Genomic DNA, 20991 nt, shown 5'->3' on the forward strand with positions numbered 1-20991 from the left:
AAGTTAAATTAACATTAACATTAACATTAAGTTAAAAATGCATTTTTGGTATTAAACAAATTTAATTGATTTTGATAATCAAGATTTAATTAAAGCAATAAAATTAATTTTTTATTAAATTGAATCATGGTTTGAGCCAAAACCTTGGGTTCATAAATCGATTTGCGAACTGAACCTAAGTCCGGCTCTATAGTTTAAGCCAACGAAACTGAACTTTTACTAAAATATTGGTGGTTTGCCTTGCCAAGTATAATTAAAAGATTGAAATTGGTAACCGTAACTGAAACCCTAACCGAAACAAAACTTTTTAATTGTAACGAAACCGATAAACTGATATTATTCATACCGAAATAACCGACTAGTAATCAGTTCATGTATAATGGTTAGTTTCGGTTTTATAAAGCATTAAATTCAATAATGTTTTTAAGGTGTAATCATCGTTTATTAAACTATAATTGATTTTAAATTGGAAAATTGATCTTATTAAATACATATTATACGATATTTTTTGAAATCAAAGAATTATGATAAATGTTTGTCCTAATATTAAAATTTTTTTTTTCACACCTAATTTACTTTGCTTTCTAAACCTAAGCCATACCAATACTTTGAAACCGAAGTATTCAAAAAACCGATGGTCGGTACGAAACCAATATACCGATAGACAAAAGTTTTGCGTAATCGATAACCGAAAACTAAATATAAACATAACAGAACCTTAACCAAAACCGATACTCATTTCGGTTTGTAACCCTGATTTATAGCCTATTTCCACGACATTTGGCACATTTGACGCCATTCATCATTCGGCCCGAATCTAAATTTCATTTCAGAACAAATTCTGAATGATTATTTTGGGGTCATTCATAATGAATGTTAAGATTTTTTGCCATTCGCCTCGGCGAATTTCAGTATTTTTTTATCGAACGCCCGATTTTTATCGAAAGCCTCAAGAAAAAACAGCAATTATCACCTTAACCAGCTGTTTTCTTCAATGAAAACGGTAGGCATTAAATTTGCGCCAGTTATAATATGCAAATAAATATTTAAATTAAATTTGTGCACAGAAACCGAACAGCTGATTTGCTTTGGGTGAATATCGAATGTTTTAACAGTTTCATATTTGGTAGTGGAAAGCCAAAAATGAGACACATTCAAATGTGAGCAAATGTGGTCGTGAAAATAGCCTATTAAAGTCTTAATCAAGGCTGCAAGCCGGTTCTGAACCGAACCTCACTGAGCCGGTTCGGTTCGGGCTTTTGAGCAATCCAAACCCCATCATGAACCGAACATGTGATATTATATACTCCGTGAGCCCGAACCTGAACCGAGACAATTTCTTAAATAAAAGGTTCGGTTCGAAATAAAAATATGCATCGTAATATCGACAGCATTACTTTCGCGAAAGCGATTATCGAGTACTTCAACTCGTAATCTATCGAGTTGATTATATCGATTTCCATGAAAACATCTACAACACACTGCAGTTTGTGTTCATCGTAGTTCATTTGCAGAACTAAATGATCTACAAGCGAAACTTTTCTTGGAATTTAGTGCTCAATCGCGCACAAAACAAGGTTCGAGCCCAAACCTTGGGTTTAGGAGGTATATAAACTGGTTTGTGAACCAAACCAAAATCTTGCTCTATGGTTCGAACCATTAAACCGAACCTATACAAAATTTTGGTGGTTTGCAGCCTTGGTCTTAATACATGTATGTTAATTTCCTGAATTTTTAGACGCGGTGATCGATTGAATACATTTCAGTTGCTTAGTTTGAAATGGATGTAAGTGTAAGTATGCATATATGTATGTATGTACATCTTTGTATGTGTGTTTGTGTGTGTGTAAACGTTAAGCGTTCTTAGTCAAAGGAATGTCATAGAAGGAACTGTTATCGTCATCATAGTCGCACCATCCTTCCCAGTTTCCGGCTGATTTCATTGTCCTGGTATTTGGCTGTAACTGTGTATGTGTATGTGACGGCTTTGTATGCGAATGCCTTTGTACATTCGCCTACTTGTAAAAGTTGTTGGCTTTTCTATTTTATTTTATTTTATTTTATTTATCTCAACTATTCACTCTGCCCGACCGCCTGTAAGTTGCTTTCATAAGTTTATTATTTATAAGTCTCACTCGAGTGCGACACTTTGGACGAGTGTGTTCACAGTTTACTTACACCCTATGTCTATGCTTAAGGCATGCACACACAAACTCATACTCATACAGAGCAACACACACACACACATTCGCAACTAAATTCGTGCGCAAGCTTTTATGGACGCCTGACAATCCGTTTATATTTTGTATGGTTTATTAACAATTTGTGCCCCAAAAGCGGGCAGCAACATATTTAAGTTTTATTGCACCGCGATAAGAAAACGAGTAAGAAGGCTACAGTCGAGTTCTCGACTATGAGATATCCTTTACTTAATTTTAAAAAATATTTTAATTGTATCTATAAGCTTTAAAATTTAACTGCATAAAAACAACTACATACATTTAGGCGCTCGAATTGCTTAAAAAACATAAAACATAACTAACGTTATACTTAAACTATATTTATGCAATTTTGTGAAATTGTGTTTCATAACTGGTATTCGTCATATAGCTCAAACAAACAATAGTGGTTGCTTTAACTCCCATATCCCTATAATCCGTTCGATCTTTTTTTTTTTGAGTAAATTAATTACTCAAGAACGAAAAAAGATATTTTGGTTAAGTTATTTGCGTTCGACTTAAGTAAATGGCCCAGAAAATTAGGCGTGGTACCGCCTTCATTCCTAATACTGCGATCTTCTAACAAACATGTTTTTGTTTTGCAAGACATCCGACAAAACTGAACATACGAGTATATGTGATATTCTTGTGACATTCAGGCCAACGGATATCAAGATTGGAATACTATCATATGCTAAATCATGCAGATCTCATAGTAAACATCGGTCCAGCACTGAATATAAACCATTAATAAATTTTTCAATTTAGATTTTGGATGAGTGTTGTAAACCACTTGAATTTAACCTAAATAGCTGAAATATTAGTAGCATGTGCTGCCCGTTCACGGCATCTCTATTTCAAAACTGTTAGCATAACAGTGTGAGCCAATGCTAAAATTCTGAATTCGTAACATTTTAGTAGGATGTATCTCCAATATATCGCCATTAAAAGTATGTTGATTTGAATTACATTAAATGATGACTTTATTCACAAAAAAAATTGTCAAACGGACCATAGTGAATAGTCTCTAAGATCCAGAAATTCCTACGATGTTTATAGGGAACCTACATTACAACGAATTTAATATACCCTTGTAATCTACCAGTTACTGGTATTAACATAAGGATTTTTATGCTCGCGTCATCCATGGTATATTTCTGCATGGGCGAGTGTGTCTGTGTGTAAAGTGTGCATTGCACTTGGTCAGAATATTGTCGCGTCAGTAAAAGGAAAAATGTTTTTAGTTTATTTTATTGTTAAAGTCGTTTATCTTTTTATGGCTCGTATAAAACACTGCCAAATGCTGGTCCATCGACCACTCTCTGATGCTGTTGTTAATACTTAGGTGCAGGGCGGGGACAGGAGGCGTATGGGCCTTGTCACTCCCATTTGCACAGCAGGCGGCGTGCATGAAATTGAAAATTACATTTGGCGAACACCATAGAAATGCTTTCATAAAATAAAAGGAAATGCTAACTCAATGAACAAACGAGCATAATGAAAGGCAGCACACACACAAGCAAACACAGACCCACAAACGCACACACACACACAAACATATATATGCATGTATAAATACACTCATGTTGAAGGGAAACTCTTTTGAAAATCAAGTAGAACCCAACAAATTGTTAAGCTGCGTTTCACATTGAAAATGACTTGCAGCTGAAACTAGTTAAAGAAACAGTTACAACAAAATGTGTGTGAGTGTGTGGTGCGCATGTTAACGTATTCTGTCAAGAACTTGCCCAAATATACATATAATGCCAATAAGCTGCTTAAAGTTTTCCCTACACTTTGGCGATTGCATAAATGCCAGTATTGCCAGAGATCTAATATTTATCACAACGATTATCGATAATCGCATTAAATTGTTTCCAAAGGCTAAGAGTGCCGGTAAATTTATTGGATTACCCAAATGTTTTACATGGCAGTCCACTTTTTATCATAATTAAACATTCGATTTTACCATCTATAGACTTGATTAAATCGATTTTCATCTAAAATCGACAACTCACTGGAGTTTGCTTATCGTAGTTTACTTGCAAAATTAGCTTGAGTCGTTTAATAACACTAGGAAACAAGTAAAAAACACATGTTCTTCTATGGAAAATTTTTTTTTAACTTTTTAAAATTATTACTAATTATTTCTTTGTACAGCTTTTTTCAGAGGTGAGCTCGCATCTTTCTTTATTTCCCCAGAATGTTAAAACTGATTTTTCAAAGCTTATTGTTTACATAAAGCTAATAAATATATATGTTACTCGTTCAAACACAGTTTCAAATTTAATGCAATATATTTACAGCAATTTATTTTTGAAATAACAAAATGATGTATTTTCAGTATTTTTATATATTTGGACTTATAAAAGTCCGAAAAACTCAAATAAGACTTATCACATTGTAGTTTCTCCTTTATTTATATAACTACATATTTTATTCATCGTTTGACACATTATTCATTAAAATTTCAAGAGAGATGGCTGAGTTATTACCATATGAGCAAACACACCTAGCAAGCATTATTACAAATACAGATTAATTTTCAACTGATCGTCCCCATGGCAGCTATATGTCATAGTGGTCCGGATCCAAATTATTTGGTCAGGTTGTAAAACACAAATTCACGCAAGAGAGCGTGGAATAAATAAAAAACAAACTTGATCTGCGCACGATATCATTCCGTATGAATTAAAGGATCTCAGAGACTATAAGAGAAAGAGCAACTGAAAAAACGAAGTAAAATATATATTAAGTACACAGCTCGAGTTTTGTTTTTAAAACTTAATTACTCTAAACTACTCCCTTCTATTACAATGAGTTCCCTGAGTACATGTGGTTATATGTTTAGGGTTTCAGTACTTATGAAGCTGCATATCGCGTCGTCCTTTTATCATATACAGAACTCCATAGAGTAAATATGTTTACTTAGGTAAAAATTGAAACAAAAACAGACTTCTTTCACTGCAAGCTAGTCGACAAGGCAACAACAAATAAAATACGGATTAGCGGCTCGTCTAACAACAAAGCCTATGAAAATGTTGTTGCTGAGCTCGACGGCATAGACAGCGAATAAAGAAAATGAGAGAAAATGCACACAATTGTTTTTGTACTTCATTTTTCAAATGATGACAGCAACCAAGAGCGTAGGCCCAAAATATTTATCTTAGAGATTTTAAAAGATTTAATTTTGAAACAACCAATTGAATATTTCCAAGTCATTTTAGGTATGTTTTATATAATTGATAAATTAATTCAAAATACATTTCATTCTGTTTTAAAAAATACTTTTAATTACATCAATAAATTTAACATTTTATTTAATATCTTCATAATATTTTAGTTATTTGAAAGCATTGCTTGCATAGATCCAGAAACACCAACTAATGGTTTGCTTTTAGAGATTTGTAGAGCATACATTGCTATGAGCAATATAACATCTTCGTAAAATTGGTGTTTGTAGTCATTTCAAACTTTAAATAAGTTATAATTATTTCGGAGACTAGCCATTCTTGCGCACTCAGCATACAAGATCCTTAAAAAAAGATAATACAGTAGAGTGGGTCAATTTTTTGCGACAAAACGGTTGTCAAAATCGTAAACTACGACGAATTCTAATAAGGTTTGCCCAATAAACCATCCGCTCAAAATCAAAATAGAACTTTTGAAATAAAATTAATTTTTTTTACTCCTTGCAAAGTGTTGACATTTTCATACTGTCAAGAAAAAACCTGTTTCATTAGGACAGATCCCAATAAGGTTGAGAGAAAACACACTCAATTGTGTTTTCAATCAATAAGGGAAATGCTCAAGCAATGATCACTCGATTTATTTCGGTCGGGTTTTTTAAAGACCGATTTTTTTTTATCAAAATAGGGTCTTTTGTGTATATAAGGAAATTTATTGAAGTTTTGGTCGAACCGCCATAAATTAAATAAAAAAACGCTGAAAGACTTGCACAAAAACTATCCCAATTCATGTTAATAGATTGATTCCCGTGAGCTGAAGGGATATTTTCAGAATGCCAGTGAGCTATGAATGGAGCCAAATATACCGTAGATAGTGCTAACAGATCCCAACATCACAAATTTATTTTTAGTTTTATTAAATTGACAGACCCTATTGTACAGGATTGTTTTACAAATTTTTTAAAACACTAAAGCACAAAAAAACCGTTGTCGAGGCCCTAGAAATGAACAATGGTTGCTGGTAAATATAAAAATTATAAAATTAAATTAAATAGTTTTTTTTTAATTTACCAAAAGGGAAAAAAATATATTTTAAATTAATTTTTTGTACCAAATAAAACCAACAATGAAGATAGCTTATCCTTGTGTACCCGTAAATAATTCTAAAAAATTAGAGCTCGGACACTTCTGTATCTTTTATATAATTCATGAATATTACCACTGATGGAATTTATACTTGACATCTTTTAATCAATGAAAAATCCAGAGTTTCAATTTTATTTTGTTATTTTATGTATTGTGTTACCAATCTGAATTGATTTTGGAAGTTAAAATTTTGTTAGACAGACCTACGACCTTGACAGCAATACATGTATACAGCGACTGTTCTTCCTTTACCAAGGAAGAATTACAATAGCAAGGAAGCCATTAGGACAATGGCTTGGGCACTTCTGGGTTAAACAGAACGGAACAAGCTCCTTAAAGTATGTAACGGGTATTCTTGTAGTCGGGATCTCGACAAAAGCTCTTCCGATTAATTTTTTATTATTTTATTGCGTTGATAGACCACATTTAATTTTCGACTTTCATAAAATCGAGTCTAATTATATTTCCAAAAAATGTAATTTTCTAAATTTTATGGGATTTACCTTTATCACCTGCAACAAGTGAACGATACGTCAGTCCATTACCGGTTAAAAGTTAGATTTAAGGCTCTTCAGAGTGACTTGAATTAATTTGTTTCTTGCTCAACTGTGACGTTTTAACTGTTATTGATTCAATTGTTGATACTTCGATGTGTTTCCATTGATCACAATGGCTGTCACATATCGATTTTCGATTTGCCTGCGACACATGCGTCCATTGTGTGACACGAATTCAAAACGTTACAAATACACGCCGTTATTCTCAGTCAGATGAGGGAATATAGGGTGGATGGAGGTGGAGAAGTAAATGTCAAAGGATACACATTGTTGACGCCTACACTGAGAGAAATATCAAGAAATTTCGTACTTGGATCCAGAATTTCCGGTGTCAAAAGTCAGCCAAGCTCAAATATTCTTGATTCAAGAACGAAATTCTAAATTCTTGAAATCAAGAGCGTTCTATATAATACCAAAATATTATAAGTTTGAGAACATTTTGTACTTACTTCAAGCGCTTTTCTGACAATAACTTCAACACGTACTAGACTTAAGTATATTTCATACTTAATTCAAGTCCTTTAAATTTTATAACTGAGTGCAAAAACATCTTAAAAAAAAATACGAAAGAAGTATTATAAGCATTTTGCAACAAAATAGAATGATCAAATTCATAAATCATCATCAAAAGTAAGTGAGGACTAACTACAGAAATTATCCTGTTAAACAGATTCCTCAACTACAGTCTTACAGTCTACAGTCTACAGCAGCTCCTCATAGCAGACAAGCCAGAACCATTTGAGAATTCTAAGCTACCGAACGCAAAAATATATAAGAATTAAAGATCTTGATGCAAGTCACATTGTAATAAAAATAAGGCCAGTCAATCTCTATTTTTCTGAAAGTACATACATATAAACAGTATACAATCATACACATTTTTAGTATGAAATCCTCTTGTTTTCAGCATTATGTTAAATATTGTCGTTCTTATTTGTATAAGTTAAGCACGATTTTTACTCAAACTAATAAGCAATTGTACTTACCGAAGTATTTGTAGATCATGATTAAGCATGTTTATATTTTAGAACGAAACAATTCCTTTTTCAGAATACAGAATAAAGGTGGTAGCCCGCCCACTTTTCATTTACGTGTTGATATCATATACCTAATGCAAAAAAACTAAAACAAAAAACACTTTTTTTTTTGTTCTCGAGCTTTTAATTAATTCCAAAAAGTATTGCAATGGATGCAAGATATATGGTCCGGATGACGTTTTTGTTTTTTAATAAAGTCATTATTTAAAGTTGTTCAAATAAACGATTTTTTGATAGCGATGCATTCAAAATACAACCAACTTAAATGTTGCACAGTCAAAATTCTAACATTGTCCAACACTGCTTAGCAAACAGCTGCTAAACAGAGTTGCTTTAAACAAAAAGAGCACATGAAACTGTTATTCCCATTTTTTAGGTTGAATTTAATTGTCTTACTACACTTATTCAGAAGCTTTTTTAACAAAATTTATTTTGAACAATATTTCTTGTGGCTTGTACTTTGTGTTATCTGAGTTCTTAAAAATCAACGTGCTATATGTTGTTTTTTGTAATTTAAAAACTTGCCTCAAAAAAAATATTTTATACAATTTTATCTTTGAAAAGAGAAAACTAATTTTGTCAGCACTTGTCAGCATAATGACTATGTGCATTTTGAAGATTGATCAATTCTAAAATTGTATTGTTTAGCTCAAGCTGCGCAATTCTCAAATTTCACTTAATTGCAGCTAACTTTCCGTTGAAAAATGTGTAGTTGTTTAAGGTGTAGCGACAACACATGAAACAAAATGACGAATATTATAATTTTTTGTTTTATTTTATTGTTTGCATTGGCGAAAATTACAAAAACTTGTGTTTACGTATTGAATAAACGTTAAATTTTTTCAATTGACAAAAAATATAAACTTCTTGTTTCATACAAAAAGTCAGTTAACGACCGATTTTTATAACGTGAACATTATGATATTATAAAGTGTAGTATTCTAATGTTGATATCTGATAGCCAGAATGTGAGGAGCATCATATAATCATATATCATATAAATACGTTCAGTTTGGTCAGATATTTCGGAAAAAGCATGGTTTTTGTACAAAAAGTGACTTTTCAACCTATTATTCTTATTATTTCTATATTATATAGTTGTTCGATTTGAATCAAATTTAACCAACACGTTAAGGGCATAGTAACACACCTATCCTGCAAATTTTTGCTGTTAGCTTGAAAAACAAAATATTTGCATATCGCAGAGTCCAAAATAAAGGCTGCACCACGCCCATTTTTCTAGGCTATTTGCGTATTGCTATTATAAGCCCAATGCTGAAAACTAGACCAAAAAAACTTACTTCGTTCTCGAGTTATTAATTTATTCCTAAAAAATCGACATCCTGACCATAGTGCATAGCACTATGGTCCGGACGACGATTATTTTGGAAAAAAGTCGTTTCTTAAAGTTGTTCAAATTAACGTTTTTTTAATGGCGATGCATTCAAAATACTTCCACCTCAAATGCTGCATAACCAAAATTTTCACATTTTCCAACACTGTTTAGCAATCAGCTGTGAAACAGAGTTGATTTAAGCGAAGTGCACATGAAGCTCTTATTGCAATTTTGTAGGTAAAATTTAATTACTTGGTGGCACTAGCTAAGAAGCTTTTTTAAAAAAATTTATCATGGATTATATTTATTATGGCTTGTACTTTGTGTTTATTTATCTCCATTGTTAAAAATCAAAGTGCAATGTATAGTTTCTTGTAATTTAAAAAATTGACTTGTTAAAAATTTTGTTCGATGAAATTTTAACTTTGAAAAGCCGTAACCAATTTTGCTAGCATATGCTAGCAATGCGACTATATGCATTTTGTAGAGAAATCAATTCTGAATTTGTACTATTAAGCTCAAGTTGCGCAATTTTGCGCATTTTTCACAATTTCACTTTATTTCAGCTAACCTCACGTTATAAAATGCGTATTCGTTTAAAATGTGGCGACAACACATGAGTCAAAATGACCAAAATTATGATTTTTTGGCTTGTTTTATTGTGCGCATTGTCGAAAATTACAAAAACTCGTGTTTACGTATTGAATAAATGATAAATCTTTACAATCGACAAAAAATTAGAAATTCTAGTTTCATACAAAAAGTTAGTTCACGATCGATTTTAATTATTTGAACAATATGATATTATAAATGATAGTATTCCGATCTTGATATATGTTGGTCAGAATGTCAGTAGCATAATATCACTTATATACGATCAGTTTGGTCAGATATTTTGGAAAAAACAGCGTTTTTATAAAAAAAGTGACTTTTCGACTGATAATTCCTATTATTTCTATATGGTATAGTTGTCCGATTTGAATGAAATTTTGTCAACACGTTAGGGGCATAGTAACACGCCTAACCTGTAAGTTTGGTCCTGATAGCTTGAAAAACAGAATCGAAAATAAAAGCGGCACCACGCCCACTTTTCTAGGCCATTTGCGTATTGATAACATAAGCCCAATGCAAAAAATTAGACCAAAATATCTTCATTCGTTTTCGAGTTATTAATTTATTCCTAAAAAATCGTCATCCGGACCATAGTGCATAGTGTAAATGAGCTGCTTCGAGTCGAGAATGTGAGAGAAAAGTTGCCTACTTTTTTGGGCACATACAAGAGGACGTCTATGGGGCAATGAAATTTACTTGACTATTTTTCAGAAAGGCACTATGGTTATTCTGGTAAAAAAAATGCAAAGAATCTGGCAACTAACTGGTATGTCATATAGGTATGTATGTAGCTCCCAATAGAATAATAGGTTAAAATGCAATAAGTATTAACAACTTTTTACTTTTCGAAGATATCCAGAACAAATTCACCAAATATGAAAAAAAATATTAAGTTGCTAACGTATTGGCCAAAATTTCGAAAAATTGGCCAAAGTTGATTAATGTGAACCACTTTAAATATTGACTTTATTCTAAAACAATGATATAACTAAAATAGGGCAAATGGACCATAGTGCATAGAAAACAACTAACATAATTGACCTTTAAAGACTGCGATAGGCTTTTAATATGTATACGAATATATGGAATATACATATGGGTATATGGGTGTGGCAATTATGTTAAATGACTTTGTTACCGAGCATATTTATGATGTGTGTACGATGGGTTGCCTTGGAGTGCGAATCTGAGCGTAAGTGCGAGTGCGAGTTTTTCGTGATTACCTACAACATAAATGACAACAGAAATGATAACGTCAAAAACGAGAGACGCTTACACGCGCTGAGCTTTAAGCGAAAGGTTTTTATGGAAGAACAAACGACGGGGCAAGCGACGGGGGAGACACAGATGGGGATGCCTGAAAGCCTCTAAGCCCTTATATTTGCTGTGTTGCCAGCGACAGCAAAAAAAAAAGGAACTGGATAGAGCAGAGAGAAAGCAAAGGGAGGGACGGTTGTTCAACAAAGCAATAGCAACAACAACAAAATGAAATATAAAAAAAAAATGTCGAAAAGGAATATTGTGTGAGATACTACAACAACAACAGCAACAAAAGGAAAAGCAACATGATAAAGGCACGAAAATCAATTTTTGTGTCCAATTTTTTTCCGACTACTTCTCGTGCTTCGAGTAAAAGCAACTTAAAAAAAAAAACATGTAATAATACTCTAAAACACGACTTTGAAATACTCTGCAAATAGATATCAACTACAAAAATTATTTGCACTTCTGAAAAAACAAGTAGAATGCATTGGTCATAGAGTCTTTTTCTTTTTGTTTTGGTCCAATACTATCTGAAATGGCTTTTTGAATAAATTCCTGATGATGTTTTCTGGACTTGCGCTATTTTATAAAAATAAAAACGTCGGCTTAGGAATTGCTCCGGTATTTATCCAAAATTAAAATAAAATTACATATCGAATTTGGGGGCTTTAGCTCTTGTAATTGCTGAGATCGACGGACATACGAATATGGTAGGTCTTAATGGACTTGGCAGCTGATACCGATGAAGAATATAAGTACACACTTATCATTCTATGTCCGTTATATATATTTGCACAAATCCATAGTACCCACTTGTCTAATTTAAAAAATATGCAGGGTATAAAAAAAGAAACAACAACAACAAGGGGAAGAGAATAATAAAAAATGCGTGCGGTCAAAGCCAAGTGGTCCACGCGTGGCCAAATCTTTGGGTCTAAAGTCAGAGTCTGAGTGTGTGCCAGTGCCAGTGCCAGTGCGTGGTCCTGATCCTTGGTCTGGCTATGGTTTTGGGTTCACATTTTTGCGTGTTCTTGCGATTTGGTGGCTGAAAGCCCCACAAAATGGGGCTCATATTTCAGAGTCGCTGTCTGGAATGCGGTCTGATGTGGTCTCGCCGTCTGTGTCAATGACTGGAAGACCAGGATAGAACAGGGCTTAACGGTTGTCAGGATTTAGTGAGCAGGCAAAGCGCACACAATTAAAATAAATCTTGACACAATGAACTCGCCCCTCTGCTGACAATGAGATATTTAAAAATTTTAAATGCATTTTTCGACAGTTAATCTAATTATCTAAAGCCCGAGTATCTTTACATTTTTCTTATTTTAATTCTAACGTATCTAACCAGTGTATTTCGTTTCTTAAGTTAAGCATACGCCCCATATGCAGTTAATTTTTAAGCCACATTCGTTGATATTCTTATTTTATTTGGCTATACTTTAACTGTTATGTAGTTGGATTGTTTATTGAGCCAGCCCATTCGATGTTTTACGTATAGTTGGGACTTGATTGTTAATATTGCGCACACAACAATTTTGTGTACTTTTTACCGAGCTTCTCTCTATCTCTGTATTTATAGTTATGTCGCTCAATTCATTTGATGCGAATGTTTTAATTTTTTACAGCATTGCACGAATTTGCTTTGATTTTACTTTTATTTTTTTGTTTGGCATTTTATATTGAAAACAGGCTCGGATCCGTAGCGCGCCTCTACCCCAGCCAAGTAGCCGCCCAGGCAGACAAATTTATGCCGACATCGCCTATATTTATAGACGCTTCACCTGTCTTGCCAAAAATCACTTACGAAATTAAATTTGTTGCCGCCTGTCGCTCTCCACTTGTTCTTGTTGTTTGCTGCTATACCTAACTCTCTTCCTCTCTGTGTTTCTCTCTGAATCGTTTCCTGTGTGGTTTTCCCATTAGCTGCCATTGCAAGCATACATTCATATAACTTGCCAATCAGCACGAGAAGCTCGCGCCTGAAGCGCATTTCAAAATTGAAATTGTCATCATCATCTGTATACATAATTTAAAAGAAAACAATAGCAAATAGCAAATTGTTAAACAGTTTTGGGTTGACTGGCGCCAATTGTTATCTTATGCATAAGCGAATATAGTAAGTTGCTAATTAACTATGAGTTTAAATTACTTAATCCAACTACTAAGTACACATGTGAATAATGAATTTTTTTTCTATTTTATTTAAGGTTGTACAACATTAAGAACTGTCACTTTAACAATACCCATTAATAAAGTGTCCACGAAATCTTATCAATTTGATTCGGTTAATGACAAATACTCTGCTTTGTTGAAATTTAAATTGAAGTCTAATATTTTATTTAACCTAAAATAAATAAATAATATTAAAAAAAAGTGTATTATTGGATGTTGAAGTTGTAGTAAATTAATTAGATTGATTGTTGTGGTTTTCTTATTCTAAAATGAAAAATAATTTTTTCACTTAGTACGGTAGTCCGTTTTGGTTTATGACATATATCTAGCAGCTAACGGGTTTGGAAGTTATTATGTTATCTGTTAACTGAGTATATACATTTTATTTAGATTTATCAAAAGAAAATAATAGTGTCGATCTCATAAACTTTCAATGTTATAGAATTTAAAATGAGTACACTGAAAAAAAGAGCTTCTTCTAAAATCGAGAACATTTATCTTAAATAATTTGTTCTTAAAAAAGGACCATTTTAAAACCATATAACCAATACATAATAAGAATATTCAGGCCTGCTTCGGTTTTCGTTTTGGCAAGGTTTGTCGGAAGTTAAAATCTTAAAATCTTATCAATCTGGAAACATTTTGCGTGTTGAATTCACTTTTAGTTGGTGAATTTAAGTCCAATAAAGTGATCAAATATAATTTTAACCCGAATCGTCCTGAGCAACTTTTTTACGAGTTTCTTCATAAAACTTTCAGGACTGATATATTTGAGGTTGCTGAATCCGAAAAAGACATTCTTTTTGTTCGTCCTTTTCAGGATAAACGACAGGACCATTTTTTTAGCGGTTACCATATGAAAACGCTAGTACTAATAGGGTACAGGTTTTTTTAATACTACAAAAGACGAAAATTTGCAAAAAAGTCTAATAAATACAGCTTTATCCAACAGGGGGCTCCTCCTTGATATATTTAAGTTGGTTTTATACATCCTGAACAAATTTTGTTTAAATCGGCTTACTATATCATTAAGCTGCAATATGAACAATCATATTTTATGCTATACCATATGGTAACACGAAAATAAAAAGCGTAAATTTACCGAAAAAAAAGTGTTTTTTTTTTCCAAATTCTTTATTTTTAATTACAAAGAGCACTTTATCTTTCTAATGATAGTTAAACGATTTAAATTTACTTGCGACGTATTGCCGAATACTGCATAATATAGTGAGCAACTTAAAGCGCATGTTTCGATAAGCTAACGTCAAGAGATTGTTTCAATCAACTTATTATCGGTAAGAAACAACAAATTACTCTTAGAATATCATATTAAAGTTAATCTAATGTTAATATGTTGTCTTAAAATGAAGTTTTAGTAAATGCCTATTGCTTTTTAACGCTGGGAATAATCGGGTTAAAATGCTTACCCTAAATGCACAGTGAAAAATTACATGTTTTGAAACCCGATAAAATTGGAAGTGAAAACCGGAACAGGCCTGAATAATCTAAAAAATCAAAGTTCTTAATATTAGGAAAGTATAAATATCTACTATTTCATATAAAACAAAAGGTGGCCCCGTGGCGCTCTGGTTAGAGAAACCGTTTCAGTTGTGTAGCAGTAGGCGCCGGTTCGAATCCCACTCGTAAGAAATTAAAATAGCATTTATAAAATGCCCAAAACAGGATAAAATGTATAAAAGTCAAAATTAAAAAAATAAACTATGGATTTAAAATATCATTTTTAATTTTTTGATTTTAATTTTAAGAACATTTATTCATAAAATAAGAACTTGGTCTTATGTAAAATGTTATCAAAACTAAGATGTGTTTTTTTATTGTAAGAATTTTATGTTCTTGACGCATTTTCATAGACCAAAATTCTTAATTTAGAGACCAAAATCTTGATTTTAGAACTATTTTTTAACTTACTTTATGTTCTCGACGAATTTTTTGACCAAAACTCTTAGTTTTGAGTCCAAAATCTTGATTTTAGAACATTTTTGTAGGTTCCCGAATACCGAACGCAGATCAACTTTGTTGTTACTTAAACTTTATTACGTAAAACTTTTTTGTTTCTAAAAGTAGCTTAATCAATCTTGCAAATAATGTTTTTATACATTCTGACCAAATTTAATTGAAATCTATAATATCATATAGCTGCCACCGGAACGATCGGTCGAATACCATGTTTTAGTACGAACAACTTTTGTTTTTTGAGAAATCGCAACCAATCTGTCAACCAATCTATGCAAGGTAAAAGTCAGTGACGGAAACCTTTCCTCGCCCCAAAATTGTTGATATCCATTTTATATGAAATACAAAAGGTTTCTCGCTAAAAACTGAAAGCTCGATTTTAATTTGCAAAACTTCTTCGAATGGGCTTGCCGATAAAAATCTTTCATTCTTGTCTAATTTTCCACGTCGAGCCACAATTTGGCTTGCAGTATGTATTTTCGTATTCCACAAAAAGCTGCAATAATTCACAGTAAGCAACAACAGCGACAATAACAAAATATAAAACAAACAAAAATATAATCACATAATTTATTTAATTGCCTTTTGTTTTTCTTGTATTTTTTAAGTTACAATATTTGATGCACTTGTATTATTAATAGAGATGTTGTAGTCATTTGCTTATTTTTTATGGCTTCATTTTCTCAAGTGTAGTGTTGTGTTTTTTTTTTTTTTTGATGCGGCAAGCAATGTATATGAAAATTCTGTTGGTTTTTGGTTAGGTGTGTTTTTGTATCTGTATTCATTTAGTTTGTTGTTGTACAATTGTTTAAACGCACACATACGACTTATTAATTATTTAGTTCTTACTCACCGACAGTTGCTCGAATGCTCAATTCTTGTTGTAAATTTTGTTGTTGTTGTTGCTGATGTATAGGCCACCAATCAATCAAATGTTGTGCCTTACTCTGAATTGTTGAAGGTAGTTTTTTTTGTTTTGATTTTTTTTTTTTGGTATTAATTCGATCTGCTTTTATTTTGTTATTGATTTGTTGCACTATTGAAGATATCTGTCAAGGTTTTTTGCTCTCTCTTATCTGTCGCTAAGTTGTCATGATACAGATGAGAACATGTGTGAGTATTGTGGTGTTTATTTAATTAAATGAGATTTGCTTAAATTATTTCTTTCTGTAGTTATTTAATGCACTTATAAAAAGAACAGCATTAGCCTGCTTAAATGTCCATTCGCTTTGTGCCAATCGTTGCCTTGCCTGTTGGGTCTGCTTCTACGAATACTCTTAATTGTGCATCTAAATCACGCAATATAGCCCGCAAAAGTAACCCAAAGAGTACAAATATTTATACACATAAATTTCAAAAATTCGCCATTCGCGGCCACCTTGTGAACCAGGCAAATTACACAAATTGCACTCATTTAATTTCATTTTTGCTTTCGGCTTTTTGGCTTGCCTTTTGTTTACCCCACGAAATGGCGGCAAATGCAACGTCAAATATTCCTATGAATGTGTGTGTGTGTGTGTGTGTGTATGTGTGTGTGGTAGTGTGTGTGTTGATGGTTGCTTTTGAATGCGTATGTGGGTGTAGCTAAAGATTCAAACACAGTCAAAATCGGCAAGTAATGTTTATTGATTACATGAGCTGCGACGTTGCAGCTGCAATTTTCCATTTAGCTGGAAGCAGTACAAATTTTTATAGACTTGAAACGACTGTGTGTAAACCCCAACAACAACACCACCAACAATGTCAGCATTCTCAAGTATGGCAGCTACTTTCAAGCCCTTTTGTTAGCGCTCCGTGCAGTCATCAATTTTAAATCTACATTCTTCGTAATGTCAAACACGAGGTAAAGCTTTAACACTTTTGCCTACACGCATATTGACTGATTGACGGACTAAATGATAACAGTCAAAACAGTTTTAAAACTACACAAGCTCAACTTGAAAGTCATCAGGTGGACAGACTTTTCTGTAAATGGAAGCACCTGATGAAAATAAAATTGATGAGAAAAAAGACATAGATAATAAAGTGTAAAAATAATATTAGGAGACAGCGTTGATCATGATTCGAAATTTATTGCAAACTATTTCTGTGCAATCTATTGCAAATTTTCAAATGAAAATACTTAGAAATTTTACGAGTCTGTACTTTAAGACCTAAAATAGGTCTATTAAGTTTCGCAAAATAAATAAAACAAAATTTGCATAGCTGGTTGAAGAAGACATGGCAGACTCTATAAGGTATATATATTCCGCCCCGCAACTTTTATTCAAAATACCAAAAATCGATTTACAATAAAAGAGAAATTAAGATAGATTTTTAAGTTTTTGCACATGTGATATGCTAAAGTCCAGTTTCATCCCAAAAATATTCACAAGGTCACATAATACGCTTATAAGTTGTTCAAGAAACAATTTTACACTCTGTTCCGTCAAAGAAAAAACTTAAGTAAATATGTTGGCCTACTCATTACGTTCTTCATAATTTCAAGTCTATTATTATTTTCATACATTTATTTTATAGAGTACAAAGCAATTATTTGTGTTGATGAACCCTATTCATCCGAAGATCTAAAGCTCTAAAGCTCTTTAACTTTTTTTGAATTTAAATATTTCATCAATTTCATGGAACGAATGAAATTTAAAGTGTTGGATAGTCAGTAGTCAGCAATTTCTATGAAAAATATAAATACTTGTATGTGCCAGAATATCTATACACATATCAGTTCTTGACTTACGCCCCATGCGGCGTATGTGTAATATTTCCAGTAAAATGCAATGCAAAGCTCAAATCTCAGATGCTTTAAACGTTTTCTACGCGACCAACACACACACACACACACTCACAGATGACATCCCACGAAGCCGCAATTGCACATGGAAGCAGAGGCAACGTGGCGTATGAGCAATTTTTTATAATTATTGCGACGGCAGCTGCAAGTTAAACAGCGCAATGGAATTAAGTGCTTCAAAATTGTTTTTGTTGCTCTTCCTGGGGCGTTTGGCATGGGCGTGACTGTTAGTGGACTTTTTTTGCTCTTGTCATTTTAATTACTTTTATTTTTTTTGTTTTTTTTGGTTAAGGTTTTAGGTTGCTTTTGATTTTGAATAAAAAAATAATGATATTTAATTATTTAACAAGCCCATAAATGAAGACACCCAAAAACAACAGAAACTTTTTGTTGATGCTTCTCTTTTGCTGTGGTTCTTGTTGTTGTTGTGGAACTGACATGTAATTAAATATGCAGAGCTATTTACTTTTGTTTTTGGGCTACCCCTGTTTGCTTTTTTTAGACAACACGTGGGCAAAGTGAAAGTCATACTCAAGTTAACATACTCACTCCACAGGCATCTTAGGGCACAATCTTAAAGAATACACAGCCATATTTGATATCTTATATATCATGCTTAAACCAAGAAATAAACATAACAATTAAAAAGGAGCAATTAAACACGAACAACAAATTGTTGCATAGTTTTTGGGGAAATCTTGCAAAATGCTTCAGCCACTTCACTATGATGCCATTGCTCATGTGTAAATAGATATGCATTCTTGAAAATCGGCGTTCAATATGTTCTCTGGTGTCGGGCTAAAACTTGCTTCAAAAATAAATTTTACAAAGAAATGTTATCATTTATGAAATAATATTGCAGATAAATTGGAAAGCATACCATGATAATAAAAATAAATGAAATAAAAACTGTCAACTTTAAAATAAATGTATAGCAAATAAAAATTGTTAGCAAATTTGTTGTCAAAAACGATTGCAAAAAAAAAATCCGAGAGCTATAAATTGAATACAAATAAACAGTAGCTACAAAATGAGATTTATTTCAATGTTGACAAGCTATGTGCAAGTTTCCTTAAATAGATTCATCTATTTGAAAATTCTGATTGATCGCTTCTAATATTTATTGCGAGCCCCAAAATTAAGTTGAATAGTTTGATCGAATAACGTGGCGTGCATATACATATACTGCTTCAAAACACTAAGTCAAACCGAAACAAATATACGTTTAGTATCGGTTTTGGTTTTTCGGAACCTTTAACGTTAAATTTATTTATAACGGATTGGTATCTTATTCCGGCTTTTTATCGTTATCGTTTATCGTTTTGAATAAATATTTGTACTACATATATTCTGTTTGATATATAATATTTATTTCAATATTAGCCTACACACGCTTCAAGGTCATAAAAATAAATAAATAAATAATATTATCATAGCCATTAATTTTAATGAATTTAAAAAAGACATTCCTCAGCCATCACTACAGTGCGAGCAATTTTTGATAACAAGTTTTTAGCCGAACAACGAATTAATTATAAAATTTTTAATATTCAGAAGAGCCTATCTAGACTAGGTTAATAAAATCTAATTATAATAACAATTTAGCACTCAAATACGTATTGAAATTTATAAAATGCTTTGTTCTTTAATCCTTTTTGGCCTTTTAATCCTTTTAAGCTTTCGAGCACTTGAGAGTTATACTCGATTAAAAATATTTATACGAAAAATACGACTAAAGTCAATATAATAGTTATTTTTTGTTTTAATTGATTTTTGTAAACTAGTTGTTGTGTTTTTAAGGATTTTTAATTTGCGTATAATTTGGTTATTAATTAAATAAGTATTCGAATAATACATTTAATTACTTGCTAAACTTTGTAACTGGTATTTAATTAGTTTTAGTTGGTTTTTTAATACTGACACTACCACAAATTATTTATTAAATTTTTGGGATATTTACACTTAAAAATACAAAAAATAAAACAATTATCAAATTAATATTATTTTTGTTGCGTTACTTTTTTATTTTGATTTTTTAAAATTTTTTTTGTTATGTTTTGTTTTGTTTTGTTTTGTTTTGTCGCCGACTGTCGTTGATGCAGACAAAGGCAATGCAAAACAAATTGTACTTCAGCTTCAGCTGCTTTGGCTTCCGCGCTCACACAGACAAGAACAAACACGTCGTGCCGTCGACAAAGCTGAACGAGAACTAGAAACTGAAATCACTTTGCGCCAGAGACACAGTCAACACAGCCAACACAGCCAACACAGCCAGCAGAGCTGTGCAACGACGCTGTCGACGATTGTAGAGCGTTTGGCTTTTCCCATTTTGCCATCGCACGGCAACGGGAACGGCCGCGTCACCTCGGGAGCAGCACCTTCGTCGTTATCGCTGCGAGTTTACCGACTATGTGTCGTGGTATTTATCGCATGCGAGAAAAGCAATGCGAGCATGCAGTGGTCTGAAGTGAATACGCTGTAGGGAAATTTTCAAGCACAACTTAAACGCGAGAGAACAAACAAATAGGGAAAAAGCACACAAGCAAGAAAGCGTGAGAGAGAGTGAGGGAGTGAGAGAGAGCGAGGGAGAGAGAGAGAGAGAGCGAGCGAGCGAGCGAGCGTACGCATATGATTAAATTTCCCTGTACTTGTCGCAGAGACGACGAAAATAACGATGGGCACGAAGTCTTCAAGCCACA

The 20991-nt window shown here is 32.7% G+C and overlaps 1 protein-coding gene across 1 annotated transcript in view; it reads right to left on the reverse strand.

Moving 5' to 3' along the window:
* LOC117779675 overlaps positions 1-20697 on the reverse strand; it is a 130166-nt gene extending 109469 nt beyond the window's left edge. Inside the window, exons 1-2 of the mRNA XM_034615948.1 lie at positions 20311-20697; positions 16358-16586 (exon numbers count right to left, since the gene is read on the reverse strand). The gene's annotated coding sequence lies outside the window, so the exon portion shown is untranslated. The remainder of the gene's footprint in view (positions 1-16357; positions 16587-20310) is intronic.
* Positions 20698-20991: the final 294 nt, after the last annotated feature.

The sequence above is a fragment of the Drosophila innubila genome, chromosome X, assembly GCF_004354385.1.
Source record: "Drosophila innubila isolate TH190305 chromosome X, UK_Dinn_1.0, whole genome shotgun sequence".
Classification (NCBI taxonomy): domain Eukaryota; kingdom Metazoa; phylum Arthropoda; class Insecta; order Diptera; family Drosophilidae; genus Drosophila; species Drosophila innubila.